Source organism: Microtus pennsylvanicus, chromosome X, assembly GCF_037038515.1.
Source record: "Microtus pennsylvanicus isolate mMicPen1 chromosome X, mMicPen1.hap1, whole genome shotgun sequence".
Classification (NCBI taxonomy): Eukaryota; Metazoa; Chordata; class Mammalia; order Rodentia; family Cricetidae; genus Microtus; species Microtus pennsylvanicus.
Genome location: NC_134601.1, coordinates 61,599,196 through 61,621,134, shown reverse-complemented (window position 1 = coordinate 61,621,134; position 21,939 = coordinate 61,599,196). Strand labels below are relative to the sequence as shown.

The 21,939-nt window shown below is 42.5% G+C and overlaps 1 long non-coding RNA gene across 11 annotated transcripts in view; it reads left to right on the top strand.

Moving 5' to 3' along the window:
- Positions 1-22: 22 nt before the first annotated feature.
- Positions 23-21,939, top strand: part of LOC142841440 (uncharacterized) — an 85,324-nt gene continuing 63,407 nt past the window's right edge. For 8 of the 11 annotated variants that reach the window (XR_012909061.1, XR_012909060.1, XR_012909064.1 and 5 more), the window contains exons 1-4: positions 23-398; positions 17,430-17,510; positions 17,658-17,722; positions 20,862-21,004. This is a non-coding gene — a long non-coding RNA (uncharacterized LOC142841440). Of the gene's footprint in view, positions 399-17,429; positions 17,511-17,657; positions 17,723-18,199; positions 18,316-20,861; positions 21,005-21,291; positions 21,433-21,939 lie in introns of all 11 variants that reach the window. The other 3 variants (XR_012909057.1, XR_012909062.1, XR_012909066.1) reach the window with 3 other exon arrangements.

The following is a 21,939-nucleotide window of genomic DNA, read 5'->3' as shown; positions in this document are numbered from 1 at the left end:
GGAGAGTAGGCGGGACTAGGGAGGCCACCCGCGGACCGACTCCCCTTCTAGCTGTTCTACTTTCCGCCTTTTTCCCTTGGACCTCCGAGGAGACCAGCACGTGCGTGGGATCTCCGAGGTGTAGGGTACTTTTAGTAGCAGAATCTGACTGCAGAGAACAGGACAATACCCAGTGGCTGGGGACAGAACTTTATGTTAGCTGAAGTGTCAGGTGCTTCCATTTTGTTTCAGAGACTTAGAGAGGAGTGGAAGAACCCAGAGACTTAGAGAGGAGTGGAAGAACCAGGGCAAGCGAAAAGAGGTCAGGATATGGAGGAAGCCGACCACGGCAAACTTACTGCGACCACAGAGGAGACCAGAGGACCGAAGACGAGCAGCCAGAAGGTCATCTGCTAGAAGTGAGTAACTTAGCTTCGCTTTTTCAAACATAGGTGTTATATGGTAGGTCGTAATTTGGGGGCATGGTTGTTTCTAGAAAACACAAAAGCAGGAGAATTTTTTTAAAGCATCAGCATTCTAAAGATTAGTAATATTTTAAAAGCAGTAAAGCTACAAATGAGGAAATCTAATGATTTAATGTCCAATGTACAAGGGAATGTATCCATTTTTTTAATTTGTTTATTAAAGATTTCTGTCTCTTCCCCGCCAAAAAAGTCTATATTCCACACGCAAAGCAAAGCTTTGAGAATGTGTGGCAAGGCCGTTTTGGTTGCTTTTGCGATTAAGGTACCATTTGTTTTTACTCTGTAATTTCTCAAAATTGAATACTTTGCCAGGAGCAGGGAAACTTTTACTATTTTTTGAGGTCGAAAGGGCTTCCGGGGTAAAATACAAGCAGTGATACTAATTCGAAGCAGTTAGAATTCTACAGTGATTTGTTGGGCAGCAAAATGATTTAGCACCGAGCACTTTGCGTAAAGCTATACCCGACACGCGTCCGGGTATGTTTAAAGAGAAGCGAGCAACGAGTTCATGGTTATATGCAACCATTTCCTTGTAGACATTGTTTAAAGGTTTATACTTTCAATCCTGGTCGGTGTTAAGCCGGAATGACTGCGCTATTCAACCTGAACATCTCAGCCAGTGTTGGGTATTCCTATCTATATGGTATTTATACGTCTATACTATACAAAGACATAACTGAAAGGATACTGCGACGTACAAAGGGTGTGAATTGCATCTGCTGGCCAGTTTTCTTAGACTATACACGTGTGACTGAATTTCGGAAATACCTGTTTTGTTTTCATAAAGAAAACTGCTTTTACTAACTGAAAAAATACTGCGACGTACAAAGGGTGTGAATTGCATCTGCTGGCCAGTTTTCTTAGACTATACACCTGTGACTGAATTTCGGAAATACCTGTTTTGTTTTCATAAAGAAACCTGCTTTTACTAACTGAGAGAATACTGCGACGTACAAAGGGTGTGAATTGCATCTGCTGGCCAGTTTTCTTAGACTATACACGTGTGACTGAATTTCGGAAATGCCTGCTTTGTTTTCATAAAGAAACCTGCTTTTAAGATGAAAATAACTGCTGAATTCTGTATAGTGACTAAGTTCTAAACGGTAGCTTTTTTTCTGCCTTTACTAAAATATGATTAACACATGAAAATTGGGTGGGTGTATTCAGGTATACTACATGTTTATATATAACATGTATTCTGAAATGATGAGCCCAATCAAGCTGAAAGCCACAAGTTACTGTTTTCCATGTGTGGCGAGAATGTTTGAAATCTTCTGGGTTGGCAATTTTCAAGAGAAATGCCAATATCGACCATTAGTTGTTAAATTCTGCTTGTTTTCCAGTGTTTAGAGACATTTTTTGAGATGATGATTTGGCTAGAGTTCCTACGTTTCTTAAGCTTCATTGTGTAGTACCTGTTTTTTTTTTTATCGTGTGGCAGGTTAGGTAAGGAAGGCCTCGCTAAGAAATTCGAAATTCTTTGAATGGTAATATAGTTATTTTATATGCTATGTAGATTTTTTAATATTAAAGGAGAAAATAATATTCTTTAATGAGCAAGGTCAATGAAGAAACACTTTGTAAATCTTTTACTTATCTAAAATCCAGGCCTTTCAAATATTTCAGGTTATTTTAATCTACCCAGAAATACAGGTTTGAAATTTAAAATGTGAATGTGTGTCAGTCCAATTTTGTGATAAATTGATTGCAGTTTATCGACCTTATGTGTGCTGAAAAAATGGGTAAACTTGAAAAAATCAGGGTTTACATACTGCTTTCATTCCTGATCAAGACAGGGCAACTTTCTAAATTCTTTGCAAACACTGGATCTTAGGAGAAAACACTGTAAGGCCGACTCCTAAGCCTTGGTGATTGTACAGTAATGTTATAGGAAGCATTACTGGTTCATGAGTGAAGGAAACGTGTTTGTGCTCCAACATCAAATGAATTTATGAGATAGACGCATGGTCTTTTGGCAGGAATGATAAAGTCACTCCAGGAGGGACATAATACTATGGAATTGGGCTGTGCAGTTCCTTTGACCCTCCATTTAGACTTCCAGCCACATTGCCTCCTACTGAAGACAAAAGGCCAAAGACCTTGGTGAGAAAATGGAGGATTCCTTGGGCATCTATCCTGAGACCTAAGTCACCTAAAATGGTGCCGAAATTTGCATTTCTCTAGGAGCTAAATTTCAGAGTGCTCTTTTAGAATTCATGAAAACAAAGCAGAGTTAATGAAACTAGGTGCTACAGGCCTGCTTGATATCCCCCATGGGAGCAAATGGATCTTTCCTCAAAGAGGTTTTGGTTTGTGTGTGTGTGTGTGCGCGCGCACGTGTGTGTTTTTTCCAGCCAACGAAAGGGAGTAGAAGCGCCAGGGCTAAGCAGGTTTTCCAGAACAGTATTACTGCCCAGAAGAAGTTGTTTGCCAATATCCTGTGGTGTGAGTGGGATCTCCAGTAAGTCTAGCAGTTAAGAAAGCTTGCCTCTTTGGTAAAGTTGAGTGAGTCAAGGCCCTGAGCAGACCTCCTTCAATTTCAAAGTAGGAGTCTGATGGACTCAAGGGAAGAAACTAATGGGGCAGACAGTGGCTGCAGAACTGAGGCTAAATACCAGGTAGATCAGGGCCTAGTGGAAAGGATACTCTAGAGCCGGCGGCCCCCAACCATAAAATTATTGGGTTGCTCCTTCATGACTGTCATTTTGCTACTGTTATTATGCATCATAATGTGAATATCTGTTTTCCGATGGTCTTAGGCAGCCCCTGTGGAAGGGTTGTTCGACCCCCAAGGTGGTCCTGACCTATAGGTTCATGGACTGTAGGGGGACATGCTCATACCTCAGTTTTTATAAGGGGGTGAGACTTTGCCTATTTAAACCTGTTGTCATTCTGGTAATAAAACTGAAACTCATACTTGGGACCTAACTGTTTATTCATGTTAGCAGGTATTCAACTTCCTGCTTCATAGCATTTTCTATTGAGTATTCGTTATAGGCCTACTGAGATACCCTCTTATGAGAATTTTAAGCGCACCAGGAACCCTAGGTCATTTGGTCAAGCAAAGTAAGAAATATTGAATATTTCACAGGATTCGCTGAAATGCACATTTCTTTGTACCAATGACAGTGCTGGTAATGACCACTTACAAGAGAGGACAGAATTGTATTTTGGTATACTGTTGTAATGTTTTTCTCACCACTTGAACACTATTTACCCCGAATGTTTCACCTCTACTATGAAGCCTTCATCTGTTGACCCTAGCGTTCAATCACAGAGGAGGAGGAGTCGCCCGAAGAGACCATCTCTCATATCACAGCTGACGTAAAAGCATGAGGATTTTACTGATTCTGTCATGACAGGGTCTTCCAGCAGTCGGGAGGCTAGAAGACCCTGAATGGCTAGTACAGGCTATTTTTAAAGGGAAAAACCACAGAAGGAAGGGGGGTGTCTGGGGGTTGTTCTTTAACTATTATGATTGACTTATTCAAAGGGGCTGTTACCAATAATTGGCTGGAGAGTGGTTGCCAGATCAGATGAGGTAAAGGGAAACTTCTGAGGGTCACTTTGCCCCTTCCCAGGGACTAAGTTAAAACATCAGTAACTGAGTCAACACCTAAGGGTTATCTTGCCCCTATTCAGGGAGATGGAAAGTTCCCAACATCTCAGTACATGCATGCATAGCTGTTATGTCCTTGGTTCCCAGAGGAGGATGGGAAGTACTGAGAGTTGTCAGAAATGGCTTCAGAATTGTCTTAAAGTTCTACATTTCCCCCTCTTATGTGGTCAAATATCCCAATCCTGGGATATTAGTAAATTTGGGGCACTAATTTGATCAGTACAGAGAAATTAGCAGTATCATCAGAGATACAAGGGGTTAAACCAATGTTGTAGGCCCATCATAGATCAATAGAGGGCACCAGTACCAGTTTCTTGTCTTGGGATTTGGGAGAGTCAGGTTACACAGGTACTGATATTGAGGGGTTGGAGTCCCCAAACATACTTTTGTTAAGGTTAACTTTTTCTCTTGCCCCCATCTACAGGACGTATGAGAGGTGATATTGTTGAAACTGCCAGATGAGGCTATTCCCTCGTAATAGGGAGATCCTCCTGACAGGCAGAGCCAGCAAGATTGTGTCAAGCTGGGCTCAGTACTATTTAGCAAGGAAAAGGCTCCCTGCACAAGGTCAAATAGTCCTTGGCTGGTGGTGGGAGGTCCCTGCAGAGAAGCAGGGAGAGTAGCTTAGTCCAGCTGGCAGCAGCAGGCTCTGGTCAGATAGTACTTGGTTCTCTACCTTAGCATAATGGAGAAGGTGGCACCTAAATCTTGCTGCTGTATCCTGTTTTGGGAAATACCATGGCATGCCCCAATTCCTTTCCGACATCCATGGAGACAGTCCTGCTGCTTGCCCTTGGGAGACAAGTGTGGGAGATGTCACAGGTCCCTGTGCTCCACATGGAGCATTGCTTTGGAAGTCTAATTTTTTTTTTTTTTTGGAAGTCTAATTTTTACAAACAGTTATCCAGTCCCAGGAAGAACTAGATATTCAATAAGCATCCCCAGTAGTTTTACATTTTCAGGCAGGCACCACAGTATAAAAATCTAGTTTTCCCAAGTGGCATCTATGTTCTGGACCCCCATACCTGAATATTTCCGACAGGGGAAAATCTTCTGCCAGCCTCCAGGGGCAGCTGTGGGGGATGTGCATCTCGGATATCCCAGGATACTAGTTGACAGAAATCAGGGACTGTTTTGGAGTTGGTCCATACCACCTTTCCAGTTTGTAAGGAAACCTGCCAAGTCAGTTTCTGGGGTGCATAGGGATCATTACAAAAGGGGTGGGGTAACAAAGCAAGGGCTTGAGGAGGCATGGATTGTGGCGCAAACAGATGTGAGCTGGTGGTTGCTGCTCTGGCTGTGGAGATTTTGCTGCGCTTTTCTCACATCCCTCCAGATATACCCCAGGAGTCACAATTCTGGAACAGATGCGAGATTTCCGGGTGCCCGGGCTGGTTCAGATTGATAGATAACAGTCTGGGAAGAACAGCATTAGGATTATATACTGTTTTACATAGGATCCTGAAAGGGGGGTTTCGGGCCCAGAACAGGACAAAGGAAGGGGGGGGGTGCCCGGTCATTCCCAGACGGTCTATTTTTTTTATACCTGTCCTGAACACTGGAGTCAGTAATTTTTCTCAGTCTTGTCCACATCCAGATTTATCTGGGCAACAAGGCAGTTGATTATCAACAATCCCGATTACCTCGGGCAGGCCAAACCTCAGAAAGATTTCTTCTTTATTTTCTTTACCACCAATTGAGCTATTTCTCATTTGGTGGGAAAAACTTCTGTCTAACCGGAGAAGGTGCTATAAAAACTAGGAGATATTTATTACCATATTTTCCTGGTTTTATCTCAGTGAAGTCCACTTCCCAATGTGTACCAGGTCGGTCTCCCCTTATTCTTATGCCCTCCAGGGCATTCTGATGACCTGCATTTACCTTGGTACAGGGGACACAAGTCGGACATTACCTGCTGTATGAGGGACTTAAGGTCTGGAATATAAAAAAATCTGTCTTTTTCATTAGAGATTTAATTTTTTTTTTCCTAAATGAGTCCATCGGTGCATTTGAGCGACCAGGTCAGGGGCATCCTTCTTGGGTAACATGATTTTGTCCTGATACTTGCAAGCTTTTTGTTGTTCATCAAAATCTTCATTAAGTTTCTGGATAGTCTCTAGATCCTGGGCAGAGTATTGGAACTAATTCTCTGACTCTGGAGAATCTGGTATCTCCACCAGAGACAATATTCTCGAGCCCAGTGCAGCATGCTTGGCTACCTTATCGCCACACCATTTTCTCTGACTGCAAGGTCATTGCCTTTTTTTGGTGTCCTGGGCAATGAATAATGCTCACCTTTTTTGAGCAGAAAGAGGGCCTTCAATAGCACCAAGATTTCAGTATTGCTTTTAATCTCCTTTCCTGGCTGATGTTAACAATCCCCGCCTCTTATAGATCTCCCCATGCAGTGGGCCATTGCAAACAATAGTGGCTGGAGGAGGCGAAAATTTTTTTCAACAACTAAAAAAAGAATAAATAAACAAAACAAAAAAAACCGCATAACGGCTATCCGTGTAGATGTTTACCTTTTGTCCTTCTGATAGATCTAGTGCCTTCATCAGGGCTATTAATTCTGCATATGGGCTGAGGTTTCTGGCAGCAGTGCCGCTGCCCATAAGATGTCTTGCCCATCTACCACCGCCGCCCCTCCCGCTTTGTGCTCACCTTCTTTGAGGAAACTGCTGCCATCTGTAAGTCTGCTCAGCTCTGCCACCGGCTCTGTTTGGGCAACTTTGTTTGAAGCTGGGAGCTGGGAGCTGGGAGCAGTTGTTCTCTGTGAAACTTGCAAGCAGCTTGGGAAGGCTGTTTGGAATTTCTCCAGCACCTCCCGGACCCCTCCTCACTTCAGTCAGTCGCTGCCTGGGGAGACTGGCGGCTGTAAGCAGAGTTCCTGGGCTTGGGCTGCGACCAAGGCAGCTTCCTCAGCGAGGTGGGCATGGCGAAGGCTGAGGAGCAGCCTGCTTTTCCCTGCAACACTCGGGAACAGCAGGGAGTGAAAACAAAAAAAAGGCTTTTGATCACCTAAACCTAATCGGGGGGCTTTGACTTTGTCAGTAAGTCTTTCTAATGAAGTCCTGAGACACTCAGAGTCACTGGCTCTTTTTCTCAGCCCTACAGTTGCTAAGGTGGTTCGCTCATAAAGGTTGTTTTAACATAGAGTGCTCAGCCCTTGTGTCCACAGTCAAATGTTTTGGACACAGTGACACCCAGCCTGGGTGCACAGCATAAGCAAGGGAGGGTGTCAGGCTACTGTGCTCCAGCATGGTCACCTTGGCAGTTGCGCGGGGCAGTTGTGCGGCAGTTGCATAGACCTCTCAGGTGGGCAGAGCGCTGCTTCAGTAGCAGGCTGTGCTCCTTGCCGTTCTCCACCCCTCACTTCTGCTCAGGAGCTGCTTTAGGAAGGGTCTCTTTCTGCGGCTGCAGGGCCGCTCCTCTTCACTGTTTTCTTTTGTCACTGGGCCCAGGCGGTGGTCGCACAAGTCTGCATTCGGCCAGGTCAGGGGCTGCTCTGTCTGAGGCGCGCAGTCTCTGAAGCTGCTGTCTTTTTTTGCCTCCCTATCTGCCTAATTCTTTCTCTCCTACCACTGTGGCCAAAATTCTTTACAAATTTCTTTCTTGCTTACGATCCCTCCGGTCCGCTTTCTTTTGCTTCCCGCCTCCCCCACTTTCTTTTCACTTTCTCTGCCTCCTGCTTCTGAAACAGTTATTCAGACCTTTCGTTTAAATCTAACCACTGTAACTTTCCCCTTATCTCTGATGCTAAATGCTCTATGAAGGCCATAGCTCCCGCTGTCTGCTATCAGAGGCTGGGTCAAAGGGAGTAAAACGCCTGTAAATCTTAAGAAACACAACTATTTGTTTAACTGGCCCCTGAAGAACCTCTCTTACCTAGACCAAATGAGTGGGATGCCTTACAACCAACCCCCTGAGATAGAGAGACTGGTGGCTTTGACTGTCAGCCACCCCCCTACCTGCTGCCTTATTGAGATTCCAAGTGGGCTGGTGGGTAGTCAGAACAGATTCTATGAGTCCAGGCACAGCCTGCGAGTCTGAGAAAAGGGGGAAATGTTTGGGAGGTCCCTCCCTTTTACTCCCTTCTCCACACCCGTTCCTGAGGAGCTAGAAGACCTTGAATGCCTGGTACAGGCTATTTTTAAAGGGAACAACCACAGAAGGAAGGAGTGTCTGAGGGTTGTTCTTTAACTATTATTCAAAAGGGCTATTACCAGTAATTGGCTGGAGAGCGGTTGCCAGATCAGATGAGGTAAGGGAAAATATGAGGGTCACTTTGCCCCTTCCCAGGGACTAAGTCAAAACATCAGTAATTGAGTCAACACCTAAGGATTATCTTGCCCCTATTCAGGGAGATCAGTACGTGCATGCATAGCTGTTATGTCCTTGGTTCCCAGAGGAGGATGGGAAGTACTGAGAGTTGTCAGAAATGGCTTCAGAATTGTCTTAAAGTTCTACACATCCATGTCTACAAAAACAAGAAAGTTCCTGGGGAAATTGGTGATGGGCCTGGCTGGCCTTGAGGATGCTCTTGAGTGAGGTAAGCTACCCAGTGAATGGTGATGTTTGATGAAACAGCATGTTTCCATTGTCTTGGGTAATAGATGAAAGCCCTGAAGTGACCCATGCCTTCTTCAGCGCATTGCAGATATGCTCGTGGGCTGTGCTGGCTAGGTTAAGCTGCGTGCAGTGAAGTAATAGTTTCTCCAGGGTCTAGACTAAGGAGCCTGCACCTGTGATGATGGTGTGTTGTTTCTGAAGTCAGACTTTTGGATCACAGATAAGATAGCCGAAGCCCCTGCCTCCAGAGGGCAGGCGGATCTCTGTGAGTTCGAGACCAGCCTGGTCTAGTTCCAGGACAGGCTCCAAAGCCACAGAGAAACCCTGTCCAGAAAAAAACCAAAAAAAAAAAAAATAGCCGAAGCCCTAGAAATCATCAGGTGTGTGAACTTCCTATTTGTCTGGCTATAGTGGTGCACACCTTTAATTCTAGCACTTGGCTAGCGGAGCTCTGAGTTCAAGGCCTTCCTGGTCTAGAGAGCGAGTTGAGTTCTGCGACAGCCAAGACTACACACACAAAACCAAACCAAAACAAAACAAAACCAAAAAAAAAAAAACCCATCCTATCTTGGAAAACCAAAAACCAAACCACACCAAGTTTGTATTCACATACATTTTAGTTTAGACTAAGAGATTACATCTAGCCAGTCCTTTTCAGGACACAGATATATGCCTTTGTTTTAGGAATGGAAAACAAACTTTAGTTCTTTTTTGTTGTTGTTGGAACTTTAGGATGAAGCTAATTTAGTTAGGGAATACAAGAGAAACAATGTGTCTTTCTCCACTTATTACATACATGTTTAAGTCAAGTAGACCACAGAAACATGGATTCAAAAAGTGAGTAGGTACAAAGGAAGTATATGGAAACTTTCAAATGAAATAACTAATTACGTAACTGCCAGTTGTTTAATTGCCTTTAAAGTTTAAAGTTGTGTGTGTGTGTGTGTGTGTGTGTGTGTGTGTGTGTGTGTGTGCGCACGCGCGTGCATACTTTATTTTCTGCGAATGGGTATTTTGTCTGCATGAGAATGGAGACACACATGAATGGTGCCCATAGAGGCCAGAAGAGGGCATCATATCCCCTGGAACTGGAGTTGAAGCTGTTGTGAGCCAGATGTGGGAGTTGGGAACAGAACTCAGGTCCTGGAAGAGCAACAAGAGTGCTTCATTACTTAGTCACCTCTTCAGCTGCAGCCTTGACTCTTTAACTTAGTCTTGTGTTTAGACTTATAATGTTGAAATTAGAAAACATGTAATATTTGAAATAATTGGTAGTAATAATTACCAATAAAAATAAAAGGTAAACCTTGGTGCCATTCAAAAGTACAATTGGAAAATATCCTTGTCTTTTTTCTCTAGAAATAATCATACTTCTATCCAAGATTTAAAGACCTCACGTTTTACTGGCCTGGATTACTGTACAAAGTAGTGGGTTTCACTTTGGTATTTTTCTATTTTGTAGGGAGAGGGCCAGGGCTTAAGACTCTCAAATTCAGACTAGGCTGGAACCATGATATAGTCCAGATTGTCCTCAAATTGGTGACCATCCTCCTGCCACTCTGGAATTAGACATGCACCATCATAGAGATGTGTAACAAACTTTGATAATATATATCCCTTCTAATACCTTGTACGTTGTAACACACGTTTTCCCCATTTCATATCGCCTTATCCCCAGTAGCCCCTAAAGGCCCCACTCTTAAAAGACCTCACTCTTCAGTCTTCTTTTTTATGCATGTGTAATGCTATCTTTAACTTTTATATCTAATGAAACATGACAAGTTTTGTGATTGGAGAAAATTATAATTGAAGCAAATGAAGAGGTACATAGCATACAAGTCAAAGTCCATGCCAGTAAATCCTTTGGCCTATATACATACATGTGCCCACACATGTGTAATAAACATAACAGCAGAATGTAAGGGATCAAAGATTACATAGCTATAACATATTTTAAGAGTATTTGCTCCAGTTGCTATTATTTTGTTTGTGTTTTGTGGGCTTTTTGTTTGTTTTTGCCACAATGCATGTTAGTCTTTGTATTTGCTAACTACAAGGTAATACTTTGAAGGGCCTGGAGAGATGGCTCAGCAGTTACGAGCACTGGCTGCTCTTGGTTACGAGCACTGGCTGCTCTTGCAGAGGATCTGAGTTCAATTCCCAGCGCCCAGATTGTAGTTTATAGCCTCTATAACTCAAGTTCCAGGGGATCTGATGCACTTTCCTAATTTCTACGAGGACAAGGCACATGTGGGAGACATGCAAACAACATTCCTACAATAAAAGTAAATTAAAAAAAAATTTAAAGAAATGCTATCTTCGGGGCTGGAGCAATGGTTCAGCGGTTAAGAGCACTGGCTGCTCTTCCAGACGACCTGAGTTCAATTCCCAGCACCCACATGGCAGCTCACAACTGTCTGTAACTCCAGTTCCAGGGCATCTGACCATCACACAAATAAAGATAAAGTAATAAAAATAAAAAAAGAAATGATATCTTTCCCCCAAAAGCTCCTGTCAATTGTTAATGCTTACTATCACGTGTTGAGTGAAGGACTCATGCACCAAACTGTATGTATAATGTAATAAAAAAGGAAAAAATAGAAATGTTTTGTGTATGTCAATAAGCCTGCCTTAGATAATACAGGAGTAACTGGGCTTAGCACTTGAAAAGTGCATCAGGAGTTCAAGACCAGTGTCATAACAGGTTGTAGGACAGCCTGGGCTGAGACCCTGTCTCTCTTACAAAAGAATGTGGGGGGAGCTGGAGAGACGGCTCAGAGGTTAAGAGCATTGCCTGCTCTTCCAAAGGTCCTGAGTTCAATTCCCGGCAGCCACATGGTGGCTCACAACCATCTGTAATGAGGTCTGATGCCCTCTTCTGGCCTGCAGACATACACACAGACAGAATATTGTATACATAATAAATAAATAAATAAATAAATAAATAAATAAATAAATAAATAAATAAAAGAATGTGGGATGTTTAAATAATGAGGAAACTAAAATTGATTTAGTTAGATAGCTCCAATTCTCCTACAGAGTTTTCCATCACTTTGGTAATGTTTAAGCTGGGGCTAGGAGTACCGCTTAGTGTTAGAGCATCTACCAGCATTGCAAGGCCATGGGTTCCAAAGAAATAGGTAGCCGAAAAACTTTTAGGGTTTTCGAGACAGGGTTTCTCTGTAGCTTTGGAGCCTGTCCTGGACTTGCTTTGCAGACCAAGCTGGTCTCAAACTCAGAGATTCACTTGTCTCTGCTTTCCGAGTTCTGGGATTAAAGGCACGCACCACTACTGCCTGGCGATGGATGAAAATTGAAAGATGTACTGCTCTCAGCTCTTAATAGTCTTTCCAGAAAATTGAATTTGTGTTAGATAAGTTGTGATGTCCAGAGAATCTTTAAGAATTGTGAATCAATTTAGAACAAATAACGTGCAGAAAAAATTGCTCATGAAATGTGATTCATTGGCTATTTGTGATTTCATATATTTTTATCTCCAGTTGTTCATAGGAAACAGAACTAAAGACACTTTATAAAATCCTTTGTGTGCCTGAATTTGTGGTGCTGGTAACCTCTGCACTTTTTTTTCTTTTCTTTTTTTTTTAAAGATTTATTTATTATGTATACAACTTTCTGCCTCCATTTATACCCACATGCCAGAGGAGGGTGCCAGATCTCTTTACAGATGGTTTGGAGCCACTATGTGGTTGCTGGGAATTGAACTCAGGACCTCTGGAAGAGCAGACAGTGCTCTTAACCTCTGAGCCGTCTCTCCAGCCCCACCTCTGCACTTTTTATCCATGACTAGTTCGTAACTCAAAGAAATGTTTAATTCTAAAACCATTGGAGTTAAGAAATATTAAAAATATTACATACTCCAGGGCTGGGTGTGGTGGCACTGCCTTTAGTCCCAGCAGCCAGTCATTCACAGGCAGGTGGGTGGATGTCTTTGAGGTCAAGGTCAGCCTGGGCTACAGACGTGAGATTCAAGGGGAAAAGTTTGTATTTTAATGAATAGTTAGCATGCTTGTAAGACTTCAAATTGTAAAAAGCTGTAATAGGTGGTAGAGTAATCTATCTGAACCCTTCAGGTGCAAAGTAACTAGGTTTTAGGTTAAAAGTGTGTGCGTGTGTGTGTGTGTGTGTGTGTGTGTGTAGTTGGATTTTCTTTATCTTTACTCTTTGGGGGCCCACAGCCCAGCTCCCATATGTAATGTATCTTCAACTAATATTCTATATGTAGTGTGTGATATGTGGATAGAGGCAATATGACAATATATAAAGAAGTTGTTCTAATTTTGATTAGGTGTTTAACAATCTTTTGACTTTGTAATTCTCCAAATGAGAACACATTACCAGCAATGGTGCGATTTTTGTAATTTGGAAGAAGATCTACTTCCAAGAATAAATATAAAAAGATTTCCGTCTAGGGAAAATGTCTTAATATGGAAGTAATGGAAGCCTGCGGAGTATATCATTGACACAGAAGACAAGAGAAAATCCTACTCGGGATGAGTCATTGTCATTAAGGTTTCAACCTTAATGTGCATTTATATACGTATGGATACTATGTAGCACATGTGGGTGAATATAGTGAATGAAATGACAAGTATCTTTGGTAATGATTTACTTTCTAAAAATGAGAACTTGATAATTTATATGTAATTTTGTCAGGCTGCTTAGGAATCAGGACTGTTTTTGTTACTTGGTTTATTGACTTTTTTTTCTTTCTTTTTATTTTGTTTTAAAACTTCTTTATGGAATCTTTGGGAGTTTCACATCATGCACCCCAATTATGTTCACCTCCCGGTTTCCCCATATTTTACCCTCATCCCTGTTGCATTCCCCCCCACGAAAGAAAATAAAACAAAGTCATCAAGTGTGCCATTGGGATGGATGAAGAGGTGATGGAGAGGCAGGAGAGAGGACACAGAGAGATTTTGCTATTTCAGGTGTGGTTATTTTTTTTGTTTTTTAGGCAAGGTCACACTTTATAACAGCTTTTGCCTGGTCACACTTGTAACTTAGGCTGGCCTCAAACTTGTGCTAATTCTCCTGCCTCAGCCTGTAGAACATGAAGATTACTGAGCTGAATCAACACACTGCAGTTGGTCTTAATTAATCAAAACCCAGAGATAGATATAGGGGTTAAAGCTGAAGGTCAGTGAAGCAGAGCAGTAAACCATTAGAGAGACCTTTTACCTCTACCAATGCTCAGAGCTAAGAGGGTGATCCTCAGACTGCCTAGAAGGCACTGTGTCTCCACCAAACCTTAGACTCCAATAAGCTCTTGTCTCCTCCTCCTTACATTCCTCTCTCCGCCCAGCCTTATCACTCCTGTCTCCACCTCCCTAGGGCAGGGATTAAAGTGCTGGGAGCACCTTTGTGTGAATTCTGTTTCCCTTTTCAGTCCTTTCCCACAGCTCAGGGTGGCCTTGAGTTCTGGGATTTTTAGGTGTGAGCCACCACGCCCTGGCCTCTAGTGACTTAGCTCTGCTCTGTGGTCTTCAGGCAAGCTTCATTTATTAAAACACAAACAAAATATCACTACACTACACTTAGCTCAAGGAGTGGAAATTTCTTTGCACACCATAATGTACAAACATCTAATTTTAATACAAATTTATTGTTGTGTGAAAGAATTTGGACTCTATTGAAAGGGACTAAAGGAAACAATTCAAAATGTGGTTTTAACAGGCTTTGTGAGAGTATTTATTTTCTGATCCTCTGACTTGGCCTATGTGATAGATCCGAATGAGAACATAGCTTTAATACTTTTCTCTAGAAGACATATGATAGCGCATACACACCCAAAGAAGATACAGAAAGCAGTTGAAGTCTATTTAATGGCAAGGCAGAGTGCTGTGTTCAAAGGGCAAATGAAAGCATCCATGTAAAAAGCGCAGGTCTTACTTCAAAGGGAATAAGAGATGATGCTTTATTTTGGAACCAGAGTGACCGACACCCAGGAACACAAATACCTTGTTCCACAGTCAAAGCACTTACATGATATTTAAAGGCTATAAATCAAATATTTACCAAGTGTTTTGGTAGGGGTCACGGGTGTATGAGTTATAGCCAAGGGAAGAGCTCTGATGTAGGTTGCAAAACAGATAACTTTTGGATTGACGAAAGCCATTGGATACATTTAAGAATACATTTTAAGGTTTTGCTAATCACTGGGGTGTTAGTTCAGGCACCAGCAGGCAGTGAATGACTTTCAGAGAGACAGAAAATAGCCCAAGATAGTTTGGCTTGGTCTGTAATACCTCTTAACTAGGTACTTAATTTAACTAGCATTAAAGTTCAGCTAGTTAAATAAATAAATATTTATTTATTTCTTATTTATACAGTATTCTGTCTGTGTGTATGCCTGCAGGCCACAAGAGGGCACCAGACCTTATTACAGATGGTTGTGAGCCACCATGTGGTTGCTGGGAATTGAACTCAGGACCTTTGGAAGAACAGGAAATGCTCTTAACCACTGAGCCATCTCTCCAGCCCCAGCCTATTGGCCTTGTAGACTGTTTAACACAGGGACAGCTCTGTTCTTCCTTCTTGGGGCTTTAGTGAATAAAAGCCTAAGAAGACACCTACACAGGAATCCTGCCATGTGGTGCATATAGTGAGAACTCCCTGGGCACTCCCCTTAAGGTTTTGGCCAAAAGGCTGCTAACAAACTCTATGGCCTAGGTCTTTTTTTTTTTTTTAAGAAAATGGGAGGATGGGCAATGGTGGCGCATACCTTTATTCCCAGCATTCAGGAGGCAGAGGCAGGCAGATCTCTGTGAGTTTGAGACCAGCCTGGTCTACAGAGTGAGTTCCAGGACAGGCTCCAAAGCCACAGAGAAACCCTGTCTCGAAAAACCAAAAAAAAAAAAAAGAAAGAAAGAAAGAAAGAAAGAAAGAAAGAAAGAAAGAAAGAAAATGGGAAATTACTTTGGAGATGCAAAGATGAACCAAAAAAGGACATGGTTTGTTACCTGGAGAGGTACTCCTGCTCTTGAGGTCCCACATTTTTCTTTCTTCCTTTTTTAAATTTAATATAAAATTTTCTTAGATTTAGATCATTTTTGATAAGTTGGGAAAACACTAGAGATGTGATGCCCAGTGAGTGAGAGCTGAGCTGTGAAAGCTAGCTGTGAGATGGTTGCTTTATTGTGTTGGTTCGCTGTTTCATCCATAGGCTGGCAAGGAGATCAGTGGTTCAGGTAGAAATTCTGCATCAGGTGAGACTACAGTAATATACCATACATGGAGGAAACAAAATTATTAGTTTTATGTTTGTTTGTTTGTTTTTTAAATAACCTTTTCTCTCTGTTGCTTTGGTGCTTGGCCTAGAGAAAGCTCTTGTAGACCAGACTGGCTTCGAAGGCACAGAGATCCCCAGGCCTCTGCCTCCCGAGTACTGGTTTTAAAGGTATGCCCTGCTACTGCCTGGCTTATTAATTAATTTTTGAGATATGGTCCCTCAATATAGTCCTGCCTGTAATTTTGTAGGCCAAAATTAGTTCACGCAGGCCTGGAACTCAGCGATTTGCCTGCCTCCGCTCCCCAGTTGCTGGTATTAAAGGCTTTTGCCAGGAGAAGCGACTCAATTACTTTTTTTAAAAAAATACTTGATAAGCATAATGATATCCAGCCTCTGTTTCTTTTTATGTGGAAAAGAGACAAAAATTAATGAGATTTCTTTGATTTCTTTTCTAATGACCTATTAGGGATGTTTTCAGGAGCTTGAACTGATTCATGCCTCCTCCCTTTTTCCGAAGGGCGGGAGGAGGACCGCTTGCTGGTATTGCTGAAACACTAAGGAGCACTACTGCCATCATGCGGATGTAGTTTTAAATCAAATAGAGCAGTTACTGCATTATCGTGAGGACTGCTGGTTTATATAAATTCATTCCGCATAGAAGCCCAGCTAGCCACAACTTTAAACTGGTCCACCCTTTTTCGTCTGTGTTAGTCCAGTAGTTTTGGGCAAAAGCTTGATGTTGACCTGAAAACAGATTTATCCATGGTGAAAAATGCCTGAGCAGCCCGCATCTTTCCAGAAGTTATGGGGCGGGACTTTGGTGGTGGAAGCCTTGAGCCTAGCGGGCCTTACTTAACCTCTGTATTATTCCTTTATTTTACCTTTTCCTTATGCAGCATTACTGCGTAAGAAACCGATTTAGTAAAAGTGTTACCCGCCAACTCCCCAACTCTGTGGATTTGTTTTGGCAGCTTTCACTGAGTCCAGGCTGCCCAGGAACTTAATGTAGCCAAGGTCTTAATCCTGTGCATTCTGCTTCCACCTCCCAGTTTCCAGGAACTTAGCACCTAGTGCCTGTTTGGAGGTGCTATTTTAAAGCAGCATATGTGCTTGCTCAGGTATATGGACACAGCAAAAGTCTATCTCATTGCCTTGAACAACGAGAGCAACTGGAGAAGGGCTAGAGGCCAAGTTGGCTTCAGGATCTGAGTACATTCATTTCCTTGGCCCAAAAATTAAAAATTTGGTTTAGGGCCAATAAATAGAAGATTACAAGGAAAGAAGCAGTGCTAATATTAACATCAAACTAACACACTTGAAGTTTTCCTTTCCAGGATATTTGCAATGATAAAGTAGAGTAGCATCAACTAGATAAGTGAATATCTGTGATCAAACCATTTCGTCATAGCTGATCCTGGTACTTTTTTATGAGATCTAACTAAAATAATTATTGGTAGTGTTGTACATGTTTTTAATAATACTAATGATTTTTATTTCATTTTTCTACTTTCATTATCTTCAGGACTCCTCAGAAGTTTGAGAAATGAAGACTTTTCTGTTATTTGTGGTGTTAGGAATCCTTTTGCTAGTTTCCCACTGATCAGTAAGTTAAATGTAGATTTTTTTAAATGGAAATTACTTGTACAGTATCAAGTTTCCTGTGACATTTTCATTTACGCTTAGCATGCTTCGATTTTATGCATCCGCAGTACCCTAACTTTTTATCTCTTATCCTTTTCCTGTTCCCTAGTAAACGCCCATCTACTTTCGTGGCCCAAGGAAGATATCTGAGAATGCCTTCTAGGAAGCAAATAGGTACTTGCTGATAAGCTTCTTATTTTTAAAAAATTAATTCTCTGATTTTTTTCTTTTGTTGTTTTTTGAGACAGGAGTGCCTCATCTCCTGTCTCTACCTTGTCCTGGGGTTACAGGGATGTGCCACAATTTTTGCTTTGCTATGCTGGGGATGGTGTCCAGGGTCTCCCTCCTTACTAAACAACATATTTCCCTCCCCTACCCCTGTGGACTCCCCCTCCACGCATTATTTTCTCTGCACATCTCTCCATCCCTCCTTTAGCTCCTGCCTGTAAATCCCCAGCTGCCTCTGCTGAATTCAGGATTGAGCCTGATTTATTTCTTCCCCCATTGAAAAATTCCTGTAGCGATAATCTTGGTTGTTTTAACAATGATCAAAGTAATTTTGTCATTAATATTAGTAAGTCAAGTCAGGATGCTTACAGATGGCCTATTTCTGCCACTGATTTTTTTTTTTAATTTCTTTATATCCTTTAGGTGAGGCTTACGAAGATTTGCTCATAAAGCAACAAGCTGATAATTTGGGTTGCCAAAGACAAAGCAAAGAATGGTGGTATATAATCCCAAGATATCAAGACTGAGAATGTAGAGAGGTAGTTCTCGATTTGGTTTCAAACAGAAACTAAGAATTTACTGCTGTGAGCTTATCCAAACAAATCAAATGTAAAGCAGCCTCCATGTTTCTTGATGCCTTTGCCTCTGATTAGTTTTTTTTTTTTTTTTTTTGAGATGGGCTAGGCGGGGAGTACGCATATGTACAAATACCCAGAGTGCTTCTGCAAACTTGCTAGTTTCTTTAAGAAAGAAAAGGTGCCTAGTCTGGTGGCACAGCTAATGGCAGCGTGATTTAATTGCAGCCCTTGAGTGGCTGGATCTGGCAGATTTTGGCGAGTTGTAGGCTGCCAGTCTACGCAGTGAGTCGCAGTGGGCAATTTACTGGACAGGTACTGCGGTGGAAATTTACCTTGAGAAAAGGCGAAAGTCCGAACTCAGTGGTTTTAGTCCTTAATTTGGCCTAGAAGGAAAACAAAAGTAAAATGGCTGCTCTAGGGGCTCCACTGATTTCGAACAGGATTTCTTGGCCTTTTTTTTTTTTTTTTTTTTTTGGTCTCAGAGTGGCGGTTTTGTTTTTTCAGACTACGAAGGGCGGGAGAGGAGACAGCTAAGATGGCGGTGCTGGCGCTCTATGGAACACTACTGCCATCGTGCGGTCAGAGTTTCAGAGACTCAATGAACAGTTTCTTCACTGTATTCAATGCCAAGGCCGCTCTAGGCATACTTCTTCAGGCATGGGCATATTCTGTGTTAGGGTTGGTTCGCTAGGCACAGGCGTATTTCTAAGGCCCTAAGTATGATCCGAGCCCAAGAACTATTTATGTAGAACCTGGAACGCGAGAGGCCTGTGTACCAGGGATTTGGAAGCTTCCAGGACGTACAGACACAGGAAGTCCTAGGGCGGGACTTATGTTTTGAATACAAACAAACACTTGGCATTTGTTAATTGTGTCTGAGAGAGGATTTACAGGCTTCAGAGTTGTCTCTTCTCGGCCTTCATCCACCAAGTTTAGCCCTTGAAGCACAAGTTAACTTCAAGGGAAGTAAAACATGTCTGAATGGATAAGGTTCAGTGGAGAATTATCAGTTACAAAATGCTAACCAACCGCGTTCCTAGGCCTTTGTCTCTAGATTCTGATTCTGACTATTATTAGAATCACTATTGGGCTTGGAGGGCGGGAGTAAAGCAGTCAAGGGTGGCCCTTGTGACTGTCTATAGAGCACTATTGCCATTGTGCAGGAATAATTACAGTACACACGGCACCATTACAGCTTCATTCCCGTGAGTCTAGCAGTGGGGAAAGAATTCCTGGAAGGATACACCTGGCTTAGACTTTGGGGCCCAGTGCCTTTCCCCTGAGGCAAGAGGAGAAACTTGGACAGCAGTACAATCGTAGTATTAAAAATGAAGTAAGTGCAAGGAGCCAACAGAGGACCTGCAGGTGCTTAGACTAGCAGACAGGAAGTTGCGGGTTGGCATTTTGGTCTTTTTATCTGGGGCATGAACTTTCAACTCTTGGTGGGGACGCCTGTCTCCTGCTCCTTAAAGTATGAGTCAGCAGGATTTTAAGTAGTGTCCTCTTACTAACAGGCTACATCTCACATACGTGACCAAGAGATACATGCCATGTTTGTGGGGTGGAAAGCTAACTATAGTTAAGTTGGCCATATTACCAGAAGAGATTTTCACTGTTGTGGCAGACCTCATTGTCCTAATGACCATTCTGCAGAAGCAGAATGCCTGACCCTAAAAGTCATATGGAATTTTTTTTTAATTTATTTATTTATTAAGGATTCTGCCTCCTCCCCGCAACCGCCTCCCATTTCCCTCCCCCTCCCCCGATCAAGTTCCCCTCCCTCATCTGCTGGAGGAGCAATCAGGGTTCCCTGACCTGTGGGAAGCCCAAGGACCGCCCACCTCTATCCAGGTCTCCTAAGGTGAGCATCCAAACCATATGGAATTTTGATAGACCGACAAATCTAAAATTATCTTAAAATAACCAATATACAGCATCTAGATCTCATAACTTAGTGTCAAAATGGAATTAATCTAACAAGCATGTTACATACGTTAATCTAACAAGTATATTTGTGGCATATAGACAGGTTGCGAACCCAGAAATCCACTGAGGCAGAATCTCAGCATCAAGCTTAAGCGACCCTGGAACACATTATGTAGGCCAAGGGAAAGTGTAAGACTAAAGTATGCTAAACAGTCCAGTATCAAAACAACAACATGTATGCAGTTAAACTATAGGAAAGAGCAGTGGGCCGCCTATGTTCCCATTGGATAGGAGGGAGCCCCGAGAGAAACTCTGTGATATATCCAGTTGGAAATCAGAGACATTTCAATACACACATGTGTTTCTCCTTGTAGGGATTTGTCCAGCATTCCGTGTTGACGGGTATCTGTGCCGCTAATGTCAGCCTCCCACTGTGCACCCAGGCCCATTTTCTAGATCTCTTTGTGTAGATCTCCAGTGGTCTATGATAGCCAGGGAAGTTGTGGTGTGAAAGTAGATAATAACAATTAGATTTGCTTTTTTTCAAGCACTGTGGTGACCGCATTTTTTTTCCTACCTAGACCTGGATGCCTAGTTCTGCGAGGCGAGACCAGAAATCAGGCAGCCACCGTGAGCAAGCACTGGATGGAGAAGCTGCTGGTGCAGACCAGGAGAAATGCAAGATTGGACCATTGACAGAACACTGACTTCTTCCAAAGAGAAGGTGGTTGCCTCAGATCTCACTTTCATCTGTCTTTCCTTCTTCCTGGTATTGCTCTGAGATGTATTTATTTATCCATTTACTCATGTATCTATTTACGGGCTTCTTTTTGTCTTTTGATAGTGGAGGTCCAATGCAGGTGCAGACCCATTAGATATGGCATTGATATAAATGAAAAAATAGAAGCTAAGCTCTGAGAGTGCAGTGCAGCATGCACCCAAACAGGGAACAAGGAAACCAAGGCTCATTCAGTTACTGGAGACTTTGCAAGGGATTTTTTTTTTTTTCAGTCTGGAAAGGCCTGAGAGGAGATGCATACAGGATACCTTCTCTATTCTGGAGCAACACTGCCCTCGTGTGGAAATTGTTTCATACATACCCTTCCATGTGCAGACACAGCTTTGTAAAATCGGCTTCTACCCATTTGGAAGGTAAGGGTCAGGGGATTTTAAATTACCAAGTTTGCCTGGCCTCATACCATTTTTTTTCTTTTTCTGTACGCAAACTGAAATGAGGAGCCCTTTTAGAGTCTTAATATAAACCCTGTTGACTGAAGGCCCAGTTACTAGTGCACAGCTGTCCTGAGGTCCAAAAACAGGAAGTGAGGGGCAGGGTTTGCACCGCTCAGATCGCAAATTGAATCTACTAGCTCATATCTTGGGGCAGGAAGGCGCCTCCTTCTCCAGGTTCTAGTGAGAAAACTGAACGGTCTGTATTTCTCTTGAGGCCTGAGGAGAAGTCGAGGAAGCCCATGTGGGCTTCTAGTTTTCTTGTAATTGTCATCTTCCGCCATGGCTAAGAATCATGGGAAGGAAGCTTAGCTCAGTGGTGCTGTGAGTTGTGAAACTCTATCCTGATGATGGCAGTAGAGCTCCATGAAGGACCTGGTACCCTCTGGCCTCCCGCCCTTCCTGTCTGAAAAAACGGCATCCAGAGAC